The following is a 23,822-nucleotide window of genomic DNA, read 5'->3' as shown; positions in this document are numbered from 1 at the left end:
CATCCATTCTTTATTGGAAGCTTCTAGTGTTTTTCTGTTGACAGTCTGGGACACAGCCAGACCACAAATATTAACTTAATCATTTGATTTTTGTGATTAATTATTTTCTGATAAGCAGCTTCCCCCCCACCTTTTGCAAGAGTAGATATTGCCCAGCCCTGCTCACAATTCATCACATTAAATCTGATTTTTCATATCATGCTTCGGCAAGCTGAGGACAGAGTCACGAATGAGCATTGCCTGGCTGTGAATTACCCAAGCTTGTTGACAGCCATTGAGATGGAGAACTGACAGCCGGGCCTGAAATTAGCTCCAGAGTCTGCCTATTGCCCCAGAAAGGTATCTCATGCCACAAGGAGACATTCACATGCAACCCATTGTCACAGGAGCTGGTTGTCCTGGCCCCCTTGTCTGTTAGACACTGGTGAAAGGGCAATGAAAAGTAAAACAACATTCTCCTGTTCTCTAAATGAAGTCCTTTCCTTTCTCTTTCCATCACTGCACTTCAGGGTCGACTCACAAGGCTCCCCATGCCACCTCACCCATCTCATAGTGCTGTGCCTTCAGACTGCCACCGAACCCTTGCCCTGGTGACAAAAGAAGAAATTACCAGCAGCGATTATAAAGCAGACAGCGGTAGCCAGAAACAACCTAATTTTCCCCAGAGGCAGGCCGTATATGCTTTTTGTTGTTCAGAGCCATCTGCAAGGAACTGGATATTTGCAAATAAAAGGAGATTAGGACAAGGCATTAATCCAGCGTCTGCTGCTCATTCATGCTGTCCCCTGAAAGAGAGCCCAGATACAACATTTAAGTCGTAACATTCAGTTCTGAGCTGCTGGTAAATTAAAAGAAGAAGATAATTAAGAGACTCCAAGTTGGGCTGTTATTTTTAATACCAGCTAAGCCCCAGGAGGGCAGTAAGAGGTGGAGCTGCAAGGAAAGCAGTGAGACAGCCTTTGGGGAGAGGCAGCTCCCATTGGCTGTGCCTGTGTGCGGGCCCAACAGAGAAACAACACAGCCAGGAGAGGGTGGGAGCAGAAATGGAAAGAGCTTGTGGAGATACCTCACCCTCAGAAAGGCCTAACTTCTTGAAGCCTGCTGAAATTACAGACCAGGGCTGTCACTCTTGGAGCTGTTGCCCTTGGCAATCATTCCTATAGTTATCCCACTGTGCTGCAGGGTGGGAGGACGTGGCAGAAAATGGCATCCTTGCCTTTTATAAAGAGCTATGCTCTGTAAACCACAATCTGAAAGAGCAAAGGCATTAAGCTCACTTTTACATTTTATTTGTATTTCCTTCATATCCACAGTAACTGTCAGTACTGCTTTCCCCAAATTAATTAATTAATTAATGATAAATTAAGCTTGGGGAAAGCATCCAGTCCAGAAACACAGATGAAGAGCACTTCACCTCAGAGCCTTGCCTGTTTTTCCACCAGCAGCGATTTCCACAAATAATTTTGCCTAACAGAGCTGATGGGCATGCCTCATCACTGAGGTTCTGGGTTTTCTACCTTTCAAATGAAGCCGGCACACTCAGCGTTCAGAGGCATAGCACGTGCGGCACCCCATGTCCCCCACCTCGAACTGGGAGCACATCTTGCATTATAAACAGTGAGTGTTGGCCACAGGTGTCTGATGCTTTCTGCTCAGTGTTTTTCCAGCTTTGTTGTTCACTTTAAGATGAAAAAGGGCACTTCATTAGAGACTCTTCTCACACCCTCCTAATAGCGTAGATGAGCCAACACACATTTTCATCTGCCCCGGTCTCATTGCTGTACCTTGAGCAGCATGTCTTTAGCAGACAGTAACAAATCAGCCCAGTAAGCACTGCCTTACAATGCCTTGTGGATCATTATTCACTCTAACCTGTGGTAATTCTACTTTAGTAATGCAGAAATATCCAGAGCACAGCAAACCAAACTTTCCTCCATATCTCAGAAAAACAGCAATAGCGATAGGACAAGAGGGAATGGCATAAAACTAAAGGAGGGGAGATTTAGGTTATACGATAGGAAATTCTTTACTCAGAGGGCGGTGAGGCACTGGCACAGGCTGCCCAGAGAAGCTGCGGATGCCCCATTTCTGGATCTACTCAAGGCCAGGCTGGATGGGGCCCTGGGCAGCCTGATCTGGTGGGGACAACTAGCCCATGGCAGGGGGCTGGGGCTGGGTGAGCTTTAAGGATCGTTCCAACTCAAACCAACCTGTGATTCTATGAAATAAACATTTAGGACCAAGGAATGAGAACAGCCTAACTGCTTTACAAGCTAAAATGGGGTGCTAGGTATCAACACTAAGAGGAAAATAAATATTTATAGCAGAGCACATCTTCTAGATGCAACGGCTGTATGGAGGTAGACTTACTATTATAGCCCAACGTGGCCACCTTCTCCAAGGCAGACAGTGGATGGGCCAGCTGCAGCTCCTGAAGAAGTTGTACACAAAACACAGTGCATTTTTCACCTTCCTCCTCTCCAAGTGTTTCTGAAACCATTCCAGGCATCACTCAACACAAGCAATGTTTTGGTATCCATATGGCATTCAACCCTTGCACTGTCATGCCATTAGTTTAAAACCTTTTTACAGTCAGTTCCCCGATCAATAAAATGCAGAAACATGACTGGAGAAAGGAATTAGCATCTGTAATCCCATGATTACATAAATCCCTCTGGTCAATCAGTTATTAATGGTTGTTATATTTATTGGGGTTTATTGCAGGCCTACAAACCTGAGCCTTCAGAAGTAGACACTGAAGGAGACGCTGTAAAAAAGCTATTTGATTACTGACTCCTTGCAGCATGTGCTGACAGAATACAAATTTGTCTTGCTCTCCCTCCTCTTAGCAAGCCTGCTAATGAGCTTGCCAATTAAGAGCCAATCTGAAGACCTTCGAGGGGAAGTTGTTAAGAACATGAACTCCCAGGCCTCCAAGGAGCAGCTGCGGGACTAGTGATGAGGGCCACCTCCACCCCTCATCACCCACAGCTCATTCCTCTCACCCAGGAAACACAAACTCCTTTCACATATGCATGGAATGGCTTATAAGGCATGGCCCCTGAAAATAAACACATGCCAGGGCACAGCAAAACCTCCCCTGAGTCCTGACATTGCAGAGAGCTTACTAGGTCAAATGCTGGAAATACTGGGAAAGTGAACAAGCTTTAAAATGATAACAAAATCATCACTAATTACACATCATCACATCTATCTAATTATTTTGGGATAAGTTTTGAGTTTTTGGATATGTGTATTTCTATTTAAGGAAATGAGGACAGTTCGGGCAGGGGAATTTGTGCTCCTAACTCCCTTTGGGTACTTTTGTGCACGTTCCTCCCCTCACATCAGCAATTAACTTCATGCAGTTTATGAAACGAAAGACAAAAGTATAAATATTGCACCAGTTCCAAGGACTGCAACCAGCACACTTTGCCCTTGACATCCCCTCATCAACTGCACATAGAGGCTGAATGTTCTTGGGATACTCGTGTTGTCCAAGAGATGTCAGGACCAGAACGGGAGCGTGACTCCTGTTCTAGGTTCTCTTCCAGATTTATCAGTCCCCCATTTATTTCATCACACCACACAATGAGTAACCCTCTGGAAATAACCTTTAGCAGAAAGCTCTGTTACCAAAATAAAGAAATGCCATAGTTTTTGTGAAACCGTATCCTTCTGCTGAAACTAATTATGAGAAAGCTGTTGCTTAATGAAAGTTTGCTTTAATATGACTTATGCTATTCATAAGTTTGCTTTGGACAGCATCCAGGTTTTTAAAATTAAATATTAGCAGTCTGTTAGCCTATCAAACAAACCTAAGCACGTCAGGTTAGTATTTTAATGGTGTTTTTTCCTTTTCTTCTCTTCCCAGTCTAGGTTTGGCTTCCTAATTGACTTGCTGCTTTAAAGTCAGTAAACTCAGAAGTCTGAGGAGAAGATGTCACACTTTAATGGTTTAGGAGTGCACACTTTGTCTGGGTGATTGATGGATCAAACGTGTGCCGAGGAATGCCGCAATGTTTCTTTCATCATTTCAGCTTCTCGTGGGGATGAGAGCTGGACTATCTCTAAACCTCTTTGCTGCTAGCAACAATAATCAAATTATCTCATTCATTATAAATGTAAAATGCATCTTACTGTCCTGAAGCGATGTTATTGAACTGACATTACTGCATGAGCACTGACAAAGGTATACGTGTGAATTTATCACCTCTGATGCTGCTGAATCTATGTGCGGGGTCTAGTGCTGAGGCACGCTGGGTTCCTTCTGGCCCCAACTCCTTTGGCAAATGAGATGTGGAAGAGTTGCTCTGACACCGTGGTGACAGATCTTTCAGAAATACATGCAGTAAGTGGGGTAGCATTCATAGCTGAATGGTAAGGGGAGGCTGACACGTTAATCAAGGGCTGCACATCTGACAAGAGACACATATGTAGACAGAGAGCACTTATTAAAGCAACGTTTAATATTTTCAGAGTTCTTTTCTACTGTAATTATTTATTTTCAGCGCTGCCCAATGAAGTAAAAGACTGCAGCATTTCTGATCTCGAGATGCGGGTTTAAAGGCAGAAAAGGTTTTAAAATAATATGTACGCTCTCAAGAGCGACTACTATAGGCTACACACATTCATCTGCTTGTATCAGATTTGCTGGGCTTCTGAATGCAAGCTTTGCCAGTGGGATGTGAAAGTCAGGCAAGTTCCTCAAAGCGCTGACAACCCATTTATTAAAGGTTTTACATATAAAGCTTAGTTAACAAATCCGCTGACAATGCACAAGCCAGAATAAAAGCCTGCTCTTTCTCTGGAGCAGGGATGTGCTCCCAAATTAAATATGAACGAAAATGGCATTGCAGCTCGCTGGAGTCAGGTAGGGGGGCTGGCACGAATATAAGCATAATTAGGGTAAATTTGCTGAATGAGTCCCAGGAAGAGAGGACTGCAAGAAATCCCTTGGGACATGGAGAGCAATCCACCCAAGCGTAAGCAATCAGAGGAAGAACGAGGCACAAGGGATCAAGAGTACTGCCAATACCCTTGGGCCCTGAAATAGTAGAGGATTTGTTAAATCCTGGGGAGCGGCCCTGGCTCTGTTTGGCAAAGGAGGATAAAGCAAAGCCCCTGTGGTGATGGCAAGTCTGGAGGGGTGGGAGCAGCCCCTCTGACCCCAGACCTGGGGAGTGCAGCTCAAGCTGGCAAGCAGGACTCAACAGCCAGGAACCCGAAACACAGCCAAGCAGCTGCCAGTGCCTGCTCCACACCATGGCACACGGTTTTCAGCAGGACTCAACTCACATTTCAGTCCCTGCACAAAGTGGCCTTTATTGAAGTTGGTCTGGCATTTGGCTTCACTGATCAGCCTCACAGCTCTTTCCGAGTTTCAATTCATACGCCTGTGAGTCTAAAGGACGATGCCAGGTGTTTTACCCTACCAAATTCTCCCCATCTTGCCTCATACGGTTCCATCACAGTGCCTCCTGCCTGCCTAGGTTTCCCATCTCTTCTTCCAACCGTCCTGGTGCTTCCTCCTTCCTCCCCGTGCTCTGGCAGGGATGCTGAATGCTGATGAGACAATACTTGATCCATCTTCAAGCACTTATTTTCGGGCAATTAACTTGGCATCATAGAAGCACTTAAGAAACCTGGCTTTCCGGAGTGGGAGACAACTGACTAAAAAGCTAAGCAAGGTAGTAAATTACTGTCAAACGGCTAAAAAAGAACAGGAAAGGAGGAAAAAAATAAAAAGAAGCTAACACTTGGATAAAAGACATTTGCGGACCAAGTCTGAGATGAGACAAAAAAGCTGATCTAACCCTTTGAGCAGCCATTTGCAGGAGTCAAATACCAGCTACTATCAATTTTGTCTATAATAATTACGCTTTGCCATTCAAGGGTGGATGCTTCTTTTCTGACATCCCCTGATAGTGTGTCATCAATTCATTCTTGCAACAGTTAGCTAAGGCAAACAATCTATCTAGATAGCTCCCGTTATTCTAACGTTCAAAGGCCCACCAGTCACTGGTGACTTCATCATTAACTATCTCTGCTGCAAAACCTCTTGTCTTCTTCCAGTGGTGATAATTCACACATTATCAACACTGTACTTATTGACTGGGTCTTAATTTCAATTCAGGGAAGCAGAAACAGAAGTGATTAATTCTGAATTCCATAAAGCAAAATCCCAAGTGTTTCCCGTGGTGTTATTTTCCTGTCCCCAAAATGACGCTCTCAAGATGCATTTGCTTTTCACCCCCTGGATGCCAATGCTAGGGCTGGCGGCAGCACCTGGGAGTAGGGCATGAGCAAAGCCAGCCTGGGAGCCACTGTACACCAGGCTGTTCCCTCCTATCCCATTGATAAAGGTGCTCTTTGACATCTTTATGAATGACACAGACAGAGGGATCCAGTTCCTCAGCAAGTTTACTGATGACACCAAGCTGAGCAGTGCAGTTGACACAATAGAAGGAAGGGATGCCGTTCAAAGGGACTTGGACAGGCTAGAAAAGTGGGCACATGAGAACCTAATGAGGTTCAAAAAGGCCAAGTGCTAAGTGTTACACTTAGGTCGGGGCAACCTCAAGTATGTGTACAGACTGGGAGAAGAACTCACTGACAGCAGCCCTACAGAGAAAGACCTGGGGGTTCTGGTAGATGAAAAACTTAAAGTGAGCCAGTTAGCATGCACTTGCAGTCCAGAAGGCCAACGGTATTCCCAAGCTGCATCAGAAGAGGGGTGGCCAGCAGGGAGAGGATATGATTGTCCCCCTCTACTCTGCCCTTCTGAGGCTCCACCTGGAGTACTGTGTCCAGGCCTGGAGCCCCCAGTACAAAAGAGATAGGGAGCTGTTGGAGTGGGTCTAGAGGAGGGCTATGAAGATGATCAGGGGAGTGGAGCAATTCTTCTATGAAGACAAGCTGAAGGAGCTGGGCTTGTTCAGTCTGGAGAAGAGAAGGCTCCAGGGAGATCTATATACTGCCTTCCAATATTCAAAGGGAGATTATATACAGGAGAGAAATCAACTTTTTGTACAGTCTAATGATGATAGGATAAGAAGGAATGGTTTTAAACTAAAGGAGGGGAGATTTAGTTTAAATGTCAGGAGGAAGTTCTCCACTGAGAGGGATGAGGCACTGGCAAAGGCTGCCCAGAGAGGTTGTGGATGCCCCATCTCTGGACGTGTTCAAGGCCAGGTTGGATGGGGCCCTGGGCAGACTGATCTAGGGCTTGATCTAGCAGTCAGCAACCCTGCCTGTGGCACAAAAGTTGGAACTAGATGATCTTTGAGGTCCCTTCCAACCCAAGTCATTCTATGATTCTGTGATCCTCTAATGCCCTCCGTGGCTTTGGCAGCAGAGGAGATGATCTGGAGATCAGAAGAATGTCCATTTTGCAGGTTGAAAACTGAACTGAATAAATAAATTCCAGCTACCTTCCACTATTTTAGATAAATCTCTTTGCAGACACCTACAGCCACAGGAAGCCTACACACACCTGCATTACAAAGTGTCTTTTAAGAAAAACAAAAGTTCTTCAGCTTATGAGGTGTGCTCTGCTTTGTGCTGCAGTTTGCTTGTATGCAATTTCTCCTGGCAGCCTTTCCAGCTCCCTCCTCGCTCGATCAGTGAGTGATGTCAGAGGTGGAGCTCCAGTGCAGCACTGTGCAGACAGGAGCATCAGGGCTGCCTTCAGAAACAAAGAGGGACAGACAGACAGACAGACAGACAGACATGGAAAGAAATTCTCATACTCTTCCTGGTTTGCAAAACTGACAAACTTGAAGCATCTTCTTTTGCCTGACTGAATTGACATAATGATGTAAAACCAATGTATGAAAATCCACAAAGTACACACAGAAATATAAGCTTGCCATCCTCCTATGCACCTATTTACACACAGAAACAGGGATTTCAAACACCCAGTAAGCCTTATGCTACAATTTATGACTTATTCCCATTAACTATTCAGTGTTATAAATCAAGCCCTCTATGTTCTGATACTCTATATAAATAAATCATGGCTCTTACACAATAGCATCCTACTTGCACACATTTGCATTGTTCCCTCAAAATAAATGTATATAGAAAAAACTGTTTATTTCATGCAATACTATCCACGCAGTCCTCTTCTAAGAGAGTTTAAAGGGAACAAAATCTAAAATGAAGGAAGACAGTATCTTTAAGAGGAACCATCTTCAGGAGAGAATGGTCACACAGGGCATACAGACATTCCAGAGCACTGTGGGTAACTCAAAATCACAACAGTTTATATACTTGCACTCGGGTTGTGCAAGAGAAGGAGTCAAACAGCCCTTCTTTCCCCACCTGGTCCTCTTCATTCTACAGACACCTCACTGCCAACTGGAAGGAGCTGGTATTGATCCAGAGATATAACAGGGGTGACTTGAGAATCTGGCTCACTGTTTCCACAAAAAAAATTAATGCTATGGGGTAACTATGGACAATCCCATTGAGGCCAAATTCTCAGTTGCACACTAAGATGCTGAACAGCATTCAGTAGGGTTTGTTGCACCCTGTGCCCCTACCTCCCACCTCCAGCTCCACCAGACAGGCTTGCATGCACTGTGCTTCAGGGCACCAAGGCATGACATGGAGCATTGGAAGCTGCCCCAGTCCTGCTCCCCAAGACCACTAGTTCTGCTGCTGTAAATGCTTTTGTGATCATGGCAGCACGGTCAGTGTTGTTCCTTCAGTTCTCCTTGTGTTCTCACCGTCTTGGGCATGTCCTCATCCTTTCAGTTACCTGAAAATGCTGCACAATCCAACCACAAGGGAAACAAAATCTGTTTCCAACCAAATATCTTCTCTTTACTCAAGCAGTCATCCTGGTCTAGAGCAGAGGCCCAGATGTACTGTTATCTTCAAACTTCATTCACAGAGGATGACAAACCCAGAGGACTGGGAGAGGGCTACCATTAAGCCACAGCCTTCAGCATATTCTCCCTGACTTCAGCAATTCAGGACCCAAAATGAGGCAATGCTCAGCGCTACACACAGGTCCTTACCAACCAATGGTTTTCATTAGCGCTAAACCAGCTGCAAAAATATTTGTCAGTGCTTCATTAATGCCAAATGAGCCCTGCAAGTATGCACGTTTTGTTAAGAGATCACGAAGTACTTGAAAGGTAGGAGTTTTTGTTGTTGTTACTTTGCTTTCTTTCCTTCCCTATTTTGGATTTTTTTTTGTCTTATTTCCCCCCCTCCCATGAAGTTCAAAAGCTGGTAGCAATTTACAACAATTTACAATTTAAAAGGTATGCACATACATATGTGCCTGTGCACGCAAACAAGCCAGAAAAGTCAGCAAGTCTCTTTTAGGGAATGAAATTCCATTGCAGGATCCTGGACTCAGTCCTCAAAAGTCAAAAAGGGTTATTTACTGGCTAATCCTAATGACAGCCTCAGGCTAAATATATCATGCAGGCAAAATGTTTTTTCAGAAAGATCACGGCAACCATTATATACCACTATTACCAAAATTAAGTTTGGAAATGCAGTAGCCTCCCTGCCCCAGGGTCTCAGGTAGCACCTGCCTATGGACCAGAGGTCCTCATGCACCAACTCTACCTTACTGCTACCCCAGATGGTCTTCATGATCCTAAACAGGATGGAAATCACAACACTAAAACTCAAATAGAATATCAAAAGAAAGGGCACACCACACGTGGTTCTATGATCTTCTGGTTTACCAACACTTTAACATCAGATCCATGGAGATTATAATGGACAGCCCCACTCGGCTGGGGATTTGCAACTCTTTGGACCTGAAAAAACAGACTCATGGGCTGTACGAGTACTGTCGATCGGCCTGCCTAGCTTTTAAATTTCATGAGCCCTGAAATGAACAACTAACTCATGGAGATTGTAAAATGTATCATTTTGCTACAGCACTTTGTCGGCTCGATAAAACCTGAAACAAAGGGCTCGTGGAGTATTTTAATTTCCACTGGAGGTATCATGTGCAGACAACAAACTTGGACTCCAACACTTGGACTGTACAGTCTCTGAATTGGCATGTGCTGGGAGGAGCCCAGCCCACCATAACCAGTAAAGAGTTTACAGTCTGTAAAAGCTTGCAACATCAGCAGAAAAAAAAAAAATAACTATCATTATGTTTGTATATTCCTTCCATAATGCCAAGCAACCTCACAAGCTCACCAAAGCGCATGCTGAGATGACGCAGAGGCACATGATAAGGCTTTTGCCTTCTCTTGAGATGCTGATGCTAAAGGGAAAAAAACAGCCCAGCACTTCAGGAAGTCTGGCACCCAACCCCTACCAGCAGTTTCACTTATTCTTATTGACTTATTCTTTGTTTACGAGGGGGTATAGCAATAGGACAAGGGGGAATGGTTTTAAACTGAGACAGAGGAGATGTAGGTTAGATATTAGGAGGAAGTTTTTCCACACAGAGGGTGGTGATACACTGGAACAGATTGCCCAAGGAGGTTGTGGATGCCCCATCCCTGGAGGCATTCAAGGCCAGGTTGGATGTGGCTCTGGGCAGCCTGGTCTAGTGGTTGGCAACCCTGCACATAGCAGGGGGTTGAAACTAGATGATCTTTGAGGTCCTTATCAACCCAGGCCATTCTATGATTTTTGCTCAGTGAGTAAAATGGTGATAGATTGATGTACACTTAAATAGACCCAAGGCCTTTGTGAATTTTAAAACACTTTTCACATATCGAGGAATCTTTTCTGAGAAGACTTCAAACCCTCTATCAGAGAAGAGTTCTCCTTTTCCCAAGCTATTTCCTCAATCAAGAGAGAAATAGGTCAAACCTCCAAAGGAAAAATAACCCATTCCCCTCTCCTTCTTCCAGGAATTGGTCTGGGAGAGTGAAAATAATAATTCATACTTAAATTGTTTCACGGTCTTCTTAATAGCTTCCTCCAGGTTCTCTACTCAGTGCATAATATTCAGAGCTGCACACGTGAAATTCCCAAGAGATCAGCAAGACTTCTAATTGCATCACTTAAACTAGCTCCCTATCAAGGACCCATGCCAAAAGCAGGTTTGAAGCTTTCAGAGCATGGATATCTTGATGGGTGGTGGAACAGCAGTAAGACAAAGGCAAAGCAAATAAGCACTCAACATTTTAATATACTATGACAAGCTAGTGTCTAAACGAGCACCCAGGTACAATACAGAGCTTTGTTTTTCGTATCCACACTTTAATGCTTATTGGAAGTTTTCAAAATATTGCTTATTTTACATCTTTGCAGAACAGGCAGACTGGTGTTATTCACATCTCTGTAAACACACACATTTTAACAGATCATGAGTCTACATAGTTCAGAGGTGTCAAACGAAGAAAAAATAGACTGCATCATAATGATGCTCAAGTAAGGAAAGAATTTAATTATGCAGACTACTCCAATGCCTTGGACACTGCTTTTAAAGGAGAGAAAGTGTCATAACTCAGAGGTATTTAATCTAATGAAAAACTACAATTGTTCACGCTGTTTCCAATATATTCCAATAAAAGAAGATGGGTTGAGATTTTTCCCTTCAAGAAGAAAGCTCAGGAAATTACATCCCATACAATCCTCTCCACATCTTTTTGTCAGCAAATCCTATAAACCCACAAAATACCAGGAATTAAATGCTAAGGTTGGCAATCTGTCATTGACATATGCTCTTCCCATTTTTTTTCCCCACTGAGTCCTGAGACAGGGCTGCAGTTGCAGCCTTCGCAAAGAATTTCTTAGTATCAGTTAGTCTTTGCTGATTTTCATCCTCCTTCCTTTTTCCCTTTCCCTTTTCTAATCACCATGATTTACTTTGCTGTCCCACAAGCCAATTTTACAGGAGTTCCTGGGAAAAATAAAACACTGAAACTTGCAGCATGCCCACAGCAGCATGCTCATCAGCTTCTAGCATGACATGGGATGGCTCTGTAACACACTGCCATGACACAATAGTTTCTTCCCTTTGGGAAACCCTCACCGCAAGCTGTCCAAACATTATTTATGGTTTTGAGTGTTGCTTTATTTATTGCAGAAATTCTCCTGTTCAGAAGAGAGTGAAATTGAGTAACTTATTAGGAATGTTCCCTGGGAATGGGAGAGAGGGGGAAATGAGATCATTCATAACTCCAGAAACATTTACAGCTTTTATGCAAAATTTAAAATTGAAATACTATCAACAAAAAAAAAATAATAATAACAACCACAACCTCAAACTGGTAGTCTGCCAAGCTACAGGTGGGATTTGTAAGAGGGAGAGGATTCCAGATTTCTTGTTTGGAGAAGAGAAGAAAGCATGACTTCTGGGAAGATGCAATACTCAAAGTAGATATATTTACACAATATGTGGGAAGTGTGAACAGATGCTACCTAGGAGGCCTCCCTCACGACAGCATCTCCAGAACGCGAGGCTTGGTTTTAAAGAAACAAAAATAATTAAAGGAAAAGTGTTTCGCTATAGGACACATTGGTTTCTATGGACGTTCAGATACCTCTATTAATAGCTTTTCCAGTAATTAATAGAAATTATTATGACTGCAGTCTTCTTAACTGCATCAGCACTTTGTGGCATAGGGGTGATACTGCCAACATGCATGGACTTCCTTTAAGTGCCAACTGCCACTAAATGCAGTTTCTACAGCAGTAAGTACAGCTGCTTCCACTGAAATCTCTACCAGTTCTGGATGCTCCCTATGACTACAAACTCAGCCCAGACATTTCACTTCCCAAATCAGTGACTGGCAGGTTTTTGCTTCAGTGAAGGTTTTAATACTTGTGTTAGGTAGGTATCTCTTTCCAAGATAGCCCAGGATAGGAGAGGCACGATGAGGTTCCCCTGACAGCACAAAGGCAGAGACAGCAATGGGAGAATTAGGAAAAGCGAACAGCATGCCACCATCAGAACTTCTTCTGACTAGTTCATTACAAAGCAAGGCCTGCACTGCTAATGATAAAGAAACGGTATCATGATTTGTTTGGTTACAGCTACAGACATCATCATTTTGTGGAGAGCTGGCAGCTCCCAAATACTTGTCTTCCAGAGAGTTCAGTTAAATATAACCCTCTCTGTCTGAGCCAGGAATAAAATCTATCCCATTTTAATGTGATATCAGCTAAATCTGTAGAGTTAACAGTCAAGGAGCTGCATATTGATTATGCCACTTGTATTCTGATGAAAATGACTTAGAAACAGCACCCAGATCCCAATATTTTCCCTGATGCCATTACATTCTGCTATCAAGTTTTCTATAGCCCGTTTATTTTAATTGTAAAATAGAATACTCACAGGCATACTCCCAGATCCCCCTCAGACATTTACCAACCAATACAATAAATACACGCATACAACTGTATTCTCACGTGTACACACACATTCTTCCACATTCATTCCCCTTTGCTATTTCTAGGGTAGAGAAAACAAGGAGAATTTGTTTCAGTGGTTCAAACCAGCAATGAAATTGAGTATGCAACGTTGTTTTTTGGGCTGTCTGCTAGACAAGAGCTACTCAATGCTGCTGATGGGAATACAGTCGCTCAAGCTGTTTTGCACAAAAATAAATAAATAAGAAAGTGTGATCCACACATACACAAATACCATGTACCACCAAAATGGCTGGTTAGACAACCTGCCAAGTCTCTTCTGTTGCTTCACAGTGATTTAGCTTCCTACCCCGAGGGCTTGGAGGTAGATAGACAGGCAGATTGAAGACTTTCCCCTAGCTCATTAAAAAATATCAATCAGGGGAGCTCTCTTCTGAAGCTGAGTGAGCAGCAGCCACCATAAAGGAATCAAAAGGACTTCACATCAGCGTCCACGTGGCATCCGTCCTTACGCAGTGCCAATGCAAATGCTTGCTCCTCATAACTAACTTTACATTGGAAATATATTTTCCTCCATCTTATGTCACCATGGAAAAACTATCGGGAAAAAAAAGCATGCCCAGGATGGCCACAAATCGGGCTTTTACTTGCTACAGACACTTTTTTAACTGACCTTTATCCAAAAAATAACCCAGAGTAACATGTTGTTCCAGATACCTTTAAGATGACTGTAGATAATGAGTGTGCGTGGATGGACTATGTAGAGGGGGGAAAAGGAAAAAAAAAAACACACAACTGCGGTCAATGGCTTAATTTCTCAACTACAAAGGAGCTGTTTTTGATAGCTGAAGTTTTCTTGTATGTGGTACAACTCCTTGGAGTAACAAACAGTAAAGGTAAAAGAAAACTCAAAGAAACCTTTTATTAGGTTCATGAAAACACCTAAGGGGCGAGGGGACAGTAAATACTCCCATCCACCTCTTTCATCAGACCATCAGTCACGAGATGCCCTGAATGTTTGCTCACTGTTTGTTCCACAAATGGCTCTACCAAATTTAAATCAAGAACCAGGCTCATAACAAAGTAAGGGAACCAAGAAAAAAAACCACAACAATCTAGAAATCCCTCTTGGGACCATCACAGCACCTAGATAGCTGCAGGTAAGGAACCCAGTGATTCCAGCTCTGTACAAAGATGAACAACCCTTTCCCTGAACAGGGCTTAAGCTCAGTAGGTGGATAAACCTCCTTTAGTTCTGATCCTATTTCTCCACAGTGCCTGGTCATCTTCCAAGCAACAAGAAAAAAGCAGCTCTGCTAACATTTACAACCTTTTTAATCTGGTTTCAGTATCAAAAGAAATTCAAGTGCAACATAACTCCTCACAATCACCTTTGTCAGGCACACTACCAGAGCATTATTTCACCTCCTGCAAGGAGGTTCAGAATTTCTAATGCAAACCTTAGTAGCACATTCTAAATTTTCCATTACAGAAAGCCATTTGAACCACTATCAGGATCAAGTGGATCTGCATTTCCTGCTTGTTTGGCTACACTTTTCCCATTCCCCTGCCCATTTTTAGAAGAGAAAGCTAGAGGGAAGGGAGAAACCAGTGAATTTCATCACTGTTGACCAGTTTGGCAGCCTGATTGTAAGATGCACAAGTAGAGCTGCTCAAATTTGTGGCATTTAGTTAAAAAAGAAATCAACACTTCCTAGAATTAGTGTCAAATTAGTCTGCAAATAGCTCAGTATGACTAAAGCTGGTCTTCACTAGTCCCATCAGCAGCCTTCACCTTTTTATACTGAAAACGGTCAGGTGAAAGATCATCACTGCAAAGAGAGTGTGTCAATCCTGCCCAGACATATTATAGGGAAAAATGAGCTGCAAAGAAAACAGTGTATAAGGACATCATATGTTAACCATTCAAAGGAGGTATGAAACTCCAGTAATTACGTGTTTGCTGAAAAGGCTGATTTCAAGATGCACCTAATCACCAGCAAGAGCTTCACCAGGGTCAGATGTCCCAGGATTACAACAACACAAGCCTGCCCCCTTAGTCTGCTCTCTTTCTTTGCAAAGAAAGTAAATTAAAGTCGTATCTTGGGAGAATGAAAAAGCATGGCATTCTCCCACATCCAGCTTCCTCCTGTGCTCCGCACAGAAAACTTCCCCTCCCATGGCCTTCCACATCACTGGTCAGAAAACAAGCAAGCTCAGTGCAGTTTTTTATTTGTCTCGTACTTTCTCTCTGTACCAGGTTATGGATATGGAACACCACCTATGTGCTGTTCCCAACTAAAATGCTTAATGCAACATTCTAACTTATCTCAGCCAGAGCTCCAAGAAAAACTGTGGAAAAGCCAGAGGAGAAACTGATACAACAAATTATCTCCTCCCTTTTTTTTACACTGAGCCAAAGTATGTCAACACAACGTGTTCCAGAAACACTCAAATTCTGCATTTCAAGATATCAAAATTTCAGTACAATTCTTTGTTGAGCATATTCAGCTCATACAATGTTAGAACTCACTGGCACATCACAAGTCAAAGCAGAATGCACAAACAGTAGAGCAAGAGCACTAAGTTTTCAACCACTGAATCCAGCTTACTCCTTAATGCTATTAAAAAAAAAAAAAAATGTTTAGAAACCCGCATAGATTCTGACTTTGGTTTGGCACAGGGATAGCAGCCTAATTTCTGGTTGTTTGAGCAATACGTTCCCAAGATTCAGGCTCATTCCAAACATCACGTTGCCTCAGTTTTTCAGCTTATACAACTTTGACTCAGTACACGGCTCCAGCTCTCAGCAAACAGATGCTGGGGGCTGGGGATTGATCTCAGCTTGCAACCGGCCCCACGGCCCCTTTGGGAAACGCCACAAGGAAAGCTGAGTGGGTGTTAGGGAACAGCACACCTGAACGACTGCGGCTGACATCTGGCTCGTAACGCCATGCAAAAGCTCCTTGCTGCTTTGATTTAAAAAGCTCCTATTTAGGGATCCTGAAAAGATATAAAAGCGTGGAGAGAGGAATGAAACACCATTTGTAGGGTTTTAAGAACTAATATGTTTCCTCCATAATCGTTTTCAGCTCTCTCTTGACTTCAATGGGACCAGAGTTTAAAGACAAACATAAGTTACTCATAATTCACTGGGAAAGCCCTAAAGAGGAGTGATCTTAAACATATGCATTAACTAAGAAATAAAACATTAATTTGCTCTGCTTGGGCAGCGCAGTGGACGTGAACTGCAGGAGAGGGTCCAGGGAGAAGACAGCATGAGAGCTACCGCTCTGCAAATACAGGATGAGGAGCAACCCAGCCTTTTAAGAGTAATCGGGTACTTAAAACAACTGCTTGTTCACTTTGAGTATAATCCTGTCATTTGCGAGAGCTTCCACCAATGGTGATAAACCAGATTTTGTCCCACTTTGGAAACTGACCACACTCGGGTCTGGTCACTGCTTGAATGGTAGAATAAACATTTCAACCCTGAGCACTAAAGGGAAGGACCACTGAATCACTGTTGGACAACTGATGCTTTTTCAACCATGGAAATGCTGAGCATAGTTTCACAGTGAAGTTTCCACAGCAGCCAGAGACTGGAGGAGAAATGCTCAATAGCAAGTATGCGCTGAGTCCCTTTGTCAATCTCCTGTTAACTAAATCACACAAAGACTCATACTGAGGCACCTGCAACCTATTTCAGAACATAAAACAAGATACTGACTTGCTTAACGTGCAAAAATTAAGCTGCTCCAAAATTAATTATAAACATTTGCCTCACTTAGCTAAAATCTATTTGGCACAACAGTCAAGAGTCAGATTAAACTTCCAGTCTGTCCAGCTCATTTCTCTGACTTGATAAGTTAATACCTTGTCATATTACAGGTGACATGCTCTCCTCATTCTATTTTGTATAACGTTAACTGCTGATTTTCTTCAGTGCCTTAGTTGGGAGCAAACTGACCTACATACATGTTTGCTAATGTACAGTACAATGCAGAAACCAAAGTCAAGTCTCCTCACATGGAATAAGTGTGCAAAGTTGGGATAAGATTTTGTTTTTTAATGTATTTTTTTTCTCTTCTCCCTCTATCCCTGTTAAACAAGGATAACTCTCCTTTTCTTTCACCTTTTGTCCATCTTGTATACCTTAGAGACGTACTTTTTTCAAGATGGGAATGGCGTTTAACTATGTGCCCAAACCAGTGATGCTCTCACCTTCACCCTCACAAAGAAATAAATACTAACTATTCCACTTGGACATCATTTTCATTAGAAAAAAATACATAGTACACCACTAAAAACAGTGTATCACACGCTGAAGTTGGATAAAGGAAAGGGAAATCACGAAGGACGGCTTGCCTACACTGAAAATAACCTTGTGTTAGTTCATGATAACACCGCAGATCGGCTTTTCAGATGATATCACCTGGCACTGCTACTTGAACTTTTTTCATGGGATTTGCACAAATTTGCATCAGACATAGACCTACTTCTCAGTGTTGAAGGGCTGAAGTAACAATCACCTTCTGAGGGTACAGTATATTGGGACATTTGGAACAGTTCAAATAAAACTGACCTATTACGCCCTCCTGCCCCCCTCCCCACCCCCCGAAAACTGCATTAAATAATTTAAAATAATTTTCAAGACAAACTTTATCTGAAGTACATAAACCAACACAACAAAGGAGGAACTTACACGATGCTGATAAGAGTGCGGCATCTTCAAAAAAGAAAACGCTACAGAAAAACTTCCTTTGGTGCTACAGAAGAACGACTGAGCTGGCATAGGTTTTATGGTCACTGGCCAACATATACAGTGGGTAGGGTGGCTGCTGTAGGCAGGCACTATCTAGAAAGCATCCCCTTCTAACAGACCCAGCAAAACCCCATTTGGAGGAATCAAGTGCTGACGTTAGGTATACTGTTTGCATCTCTTCACTGCCCATACACATGCATACCCCTTCCTATTTCCTTCCAAACATATCAAGTTCAAGATGGTGGAGGGGGGGAGGGGAATGTCATAGTCACTGTCTTCATGATTCTTGTTAAATTAGAAAAAACAAGCATCTGGTTCTCTCCTATGAGAAAGAAACTGTTGAAGACAAAAAGGAAACAGCACAATGTTTCTGTAAAACATTCAGTTTTTTTGTTTTTCCTCTAAATTTTTCCTTAAATAAATGACAATAGGAGTCCTACTGGAGAAATTTTGCTGCAAAATATGTTGTCAATATCCCTACTTTTAAAAATATGTTTATGCACTCCTTGCAAGCAGTGCAGAGACATCAGCCTCAGGGTCAAAATAAAGGTCAGGGAAGGTCTGACATGCACTGTTCAGAGGCAGAGAGCTACAGGATTTCCCTCCTCCATTCCAGGGCAGCTTGATCCAGTCGTTGGCAACCCTGCCCATGGCAGGGTGGTTGGACCTGTAGGTCTCCTCCAACCCAAGACATTCTACAATTCTATGATCTCCCTATGCTTTCCAAGTCATAATGGCTTTTTGCAGGCAGTGGGAGAACATTCCCCAAAGCCAGGAAAGGCCTGCTCCGTGCAGAAACAACAGCCACTGCTGTGGATGTTCATGTTACTTAACACAGCCACGTTTTCTTTTCCCTTTGGCAAAATTGCTTAAATGCTTGTGGAACCGTACACTTTGAATCATGCTAGATTGATAGTCACAGGAAAAATATATGATGCCTTTTTCTTTCCTTGCACTAACTTACAAGTCATAAAAAATAATAAATTCAGACTTACGTCCTGATAAACAAAACCGCAGCAGAGCGCAGCATAATTCCTCTTCTTCTGCTGCCGTCTCCCTCAGCTTTCTTAATTCATGCCATATTTAATCTACGTGTAGGAAGCCCACATTTGTTTCTAATAACAGAAGGAAAGTAATGAGATGTCAAGGAACAGTTTCCTTAGGCCAGAGACTTCAAAGGTGAGTCTGGCAGCTTGTCCTGCATTTATTGTTTGCGTCAACCTTCAGATTTTCTAAAGAGCAACTGCCCATTTAAAATAATTATAAGCCACAACTTAACCCTGAACGGCATATGAATGTACGATAAAACACTTACACCAGCATCCAAGTCTCAGTGTCAGCCCTGTATCAGTGAACACGTAGCTCCAGATGCTGGATTAAAACAATAAGTACAAGCTGAAAATGAGCAAATAATTCTTTCAGCTAATGCACAATGGCCATGCTACTTAATGCAATAGCGACGTTAAATGAAAGTATGGACTACATTATCTCAACGCATGAGCAGCAACAACAGCTACTTTTGCTGTGCCTATTGGCTGTATCTATCCTGGAGAAAGAGACAGAGTCTCCAATAAAAAGGTAATTCCACCAAGGAATTATTTCTCCCTGACAATTCTTTTAGTCAAACTTCTGAATTACAGCAGAGTTGGGAAGAACAGGGGAGAAGAAGGAAAAAAAAAAAATGCCACCCTGCTTATTTTCTGCCAAGTTGTTCCTGCAGGGCCCTTCAGCAACAAGCCTTCCTGCTCCTGAAGCCAGCGCAAGGGCTTCTGTGGGGTGCTGCAGAAAGGCAGCACTTCCCTTTTCCTTGTATGACAACGCTGCACAACACTGGGCAGTGCCATTCCTTCACTCAAATGGCCCCTCTGCTGCATGATCCCATCTGGATTCAGAAAAGCATTCCCATTTGCCTGCCTCTGGTCCTGCCAAGAACACCAACGGGCTGGCAATTAGCAGAATGAGGGCAAGAGTGAGCATTTTTGTAGGGCTCTTCAACCCTATGCATATATCTCATGTACGAGAAACACACAACTATCCCAACATTGCAGACTAACTCCAAACACAAGCAACGTTTTTTCTCTATGGAAAAGCTGCCTTTGCCTATCACTAGCAGCACTGTTGGTGCCAGCTGATACCCAGAAGGAAGGAGAAGCCCTTAAAAAAGGGCCAGGAGAGCAGATAATAAACATTAGGATCCAGGTTCAATACTAAAATGGAAACAAAAAGAAGGTAATACCTCAGCGTCAGTGAGCACAATAAAAAATCTGCATGCTCCAGGTTGTGCAAATGGTGAGACAGTCCCAGTTGTTAACCAGGCAGCCCATTTGTATACCAGCAGCACCACTGCTAAGCAAGTAATGTACCTCCTAATTAATACCATCCTTTATGCGTGCGCGCGTGTGTGTGTGCATGTATTTATAAACACATACACACTCTGAGTCAGCAGATAGAGGGAAATATGTTTGAGCAGTGTTTAAAATGACACCCTTTACAAATGAAACCATCTAAATCCGGTGCTGGAGAATTAATGAGCTTCTCATGTAAATCACGCATAATTTACAGTGGAATTTGTCCTTGTGCCAGCAGCCACTTGCGCTGCATAGTAATGAAGGCAGGGCTTTGGAGACGTGGAGATACTCGCAGCCCACTTGTGCCTTGCCTCTCCTTTTCCCTGAGTAACCAAAACACTGGGAACCCTTTCAAAGAGCAATAATACGAGGCAGCAAGTAACACAGCCTTCATCTTTTGTTTCTCATTTCCACCCCTGGCTGAGGAACGTTACAAACATCTCCAGCTCTCATTCATTTTAAAAACCTATCTGTTCAAGCACTGGGCTGCACAGCTGAAAGTTAGGACTCATCGTCCTGCACTGAGAGCCCCCGACAAGCTGCTGCACGCCACCCAGCCTCCTGGCAGAACGGAAAGGGGCTGGGTGCCTCCTCCTGCACAGCTGGGCCACAGCTGAGAGCCGTAACACCCCAACACCTCTCCCCCATGGCAAGGAGCAGGGCTGGGACTGGAACCGGCACGCGCTCCTGGTCACTGAGCTTTCCCTTCTCTCCAGGGGGCTGCAGCCCATGCATGCTGCACGGCTGCTGGGATGGAGGCACTGGGGCAGCAGCGTGGGGCATGCGTAGAGACAGCTAGCTACCCTTCCCTCCCAAAGCCATGGATATAAACCTCTCTATCACCTCCACAGCCTCTTCTAAACATATTTACAAGGGCTCCCCTGTCTGTCCCTTTCTGTTATTACAAAGCATTAGTATTTGATGCCTGGGTGATACAAAAAGGCATTCACCTATCGTTTCCTACCACTCTGCTTAGTAACCTCATTAATAAACTCCCTGAAAGCCTAGGCAAAGGAAGCCCACACTATAAAACCTGGGGGATCACACTGTCGCATTGTGTGAGGCAGCGAGACTGTGCAGAAGGAAGCAATAAAAACCAGAGTTTGAGTTTTTCAAACAAAGGGCACATTCTGTACGAGCATGCTCCCTGCTCCCAGCAGCAGTGACTGTAGGGCAGCGGAGCAGCAGGTGGAGGTGTAAACCATTAGCACAAGGAGAAAAGACTCAACACACAGTGCAATGCATGTCCTCAGAGACATTAATGTGCCCAGAGTTTCAAGTGGAGCCAGAATATTACACCAATTGTCTGCTAAAATAGATGATAATTTCCTCTTTCTTATTGTTTTGAAAATCTGATGGTGAACAGATTTTCAACAGAAGTACAACTTTTCAGACATCTGTATTTTTTTCTCAGTGAACCGGCCCAGGAAAACCTCTGGGACTTTTGGTAGAGAACTCTGACCCCATGGGAATGAAGGGGGCATGATCTGCACCTCATTTTGCACAGAAAACTTGGCACTAGCCAATGCACACTTGAGAGATATCTGATCCATCATTGTCATCATCAGGTGCTATTAAAACCCTAAGGACCTTGCTGAGGCAGATAAGAGAGCTGAGGTCCCAGGCTCACCATCCCCAAAGAGCTCCCCTGCCTGGTGGTCCCCTTCCTGGGATCACCAACAGGAGTGCAGCAAGGAGCAGAAAGCAAAACTCCTGTGATGGGCACTGCTGAAGGCAACAAGGTCAAGGCCAGAACAAAGTCATCCTGCATCACAAACCTCTTCCAACTGCCATCAAAACCAAGGATTTCCTTAGTTACATGATTTTTCAACAGATCTCTCTCAGACTGGAAGCAAAATGTTCAGGCAACCCCCCTGGGTATAGAGTCCTGTGCTTGTCTGAAATATTCATTAAATAAAAAAAATATAGAAATAATGGCTTCTTTGTCTGTGGGTGGTCAGGAAATAACGAATTAAAGCTCTAAGCAGCCCTGACTTCTCGTTAGCTTATCTCAGTGGTCATTAATTGGTCATTACTAGTGGAGATAGAGGCCCCTAATACTTCCTTATAATGCAGCACTGTCTGCGCATCTCCACACTGTCCTACCGCTATGAGGGATTCACAGTAGATAATAAAAAATGTAATCATGTGCCATCTATGCACAGGCATCCCCCCGTAAAACAAAGCCAAAAGGCAGCAGATCCTGGTGAAATGGCACAGCACCTGCCTTCCTCCTTCACTTCGCAGCCTTTCCTCCGGACCTGGCAGCTCGTCTCTACACATAAGCAAAATTAATTCCCACTCTTGTATTCCTCCTAATGAAGCTTCTCAGAACAGCCCAGAATTACAAACATTTACATAATGACTTAATTTTTAGAATTAATTAGGACTTTCTAAGAAGTCTTTCCACCACCAAAGCTTTGCACCAAGCCAAGTGCTTTGCGCTTCTCCCTAACAATGGCGAGGGAGCTTCCTTCCCGTTTCACAAAGCAGAAAACACTCCACTGGCGTGAAACACCATCAAATTACTAGCACTACAACTGCAAAAGAAAATTAATTACCTTGAAGTTAAGGTTTGGCAGAAGTTCCACCACATTTAAATCAAATAAAAAGAAATAAATAAAAGTCCCCACCACTTAGCAACAATTACATTTGTTTAAGACAAAAAGCAATCCTTCTCCAGCACCCCCCTCTGAGTTCAGGGGGTAAGTTTTCTCCTCATTTCCTAAGGCAATGAGAGCAATATAACCATTCTTTTTGGTCTCTCTATTTGTCTCCCCACCCTGTACCTCTGAACCCACTGGCTGCTTTCAATCATGTTTGAAGGAAGGGCAGAAAGACAAATTGATTTTTCATGATTTGTGAGTGCAGGCAGCTGGAGAGAGACAGCGATGCCAATCAGCCCACTGCCTAGGGAGAGGCAGGTAATATTCAGCTGCTGGATGCGACTTAGAAGTAGATGGGTGACTAATTATTAGACATGAGCTAAAAATTAAAAGCTAACATTTCGCTCAAAATTGAAAACAGAGTTAAGCAAAACAGGAGTTATGCCACGCTGCACACGAGATCTCAGGATGAAACCATCTTTAGTGACGTAACGCAACCCAGAAACCAGACGCTGCAATGGAAAACGATGCCCACAGCTCCCTAAAAATCAGAGCTGTTCCTCCCTGCGCACTCACGGTTTGGTTCCTCTTTCTGCAGCCTCGGTGAGAGCCATCCTGCCGCATTTGTTTTCTTTCAGCGCGTTGCCCTGAAGATATCCTTTCTGCACCTTGTTGCTCTGACCACATCCCACTTCCATGTTTTTCCTTCGCGGTCACTTCTACTTCACACATCCAGAATAAATGCTGTGTTTTTTTTTCATGGCTTCTCTCCAACTTGAGCATCGCCTCTCA

At 43.4% G+C, this 23,822-nt stretch overlaps 1 protein-coding gene across 15 annotated transcripts in view; it reads right to left on the bottom strand.

Moving 5' to 3' along the window:
- The window catches only part of ADGRL3 (adhesion G protein-coupled receptor L3), a 490,362-nt gene that overhangs the window by 338,576 nt on the left and 127,964 nt on the right, over positions 1-23,822 (bottom strand). The window contains exon 1 of one of the 15 annotated variants that reach the window (XM_021393482.1): positions 19,072-19,165. The exons of the other annotated variants lie outside the window; for them this stretch is intronic. The gene's annotated coding sequence lies outside the window, so the exon portion shown is untranslated. Of the gene's footprint in view, positions 1-19,071; positions 19,166-23,822 lie in introns of those variants that run through there. 15 annotated transcript variants of the gene reach the window in all.

Source organism: Numida meleagris, chromosome 4, assembly GCF_002078875.1.
Source record: "Numida meleagris isolate 19003 breed g44 Domestic line chromosome 4, NumMel1.0, whole genome shotgun sequence".
Taxonomy (NCBI): Eukaryota; Metazoa; Chordata; class Aves; order Galliformes; family Numididae; genus Numida; species Numida meleagris.
The sequence above is the reverse complement of the archived record's forward strand: the minus strand, read 5'-3'. Positions and strand labels throughout refer to the sequence as shown.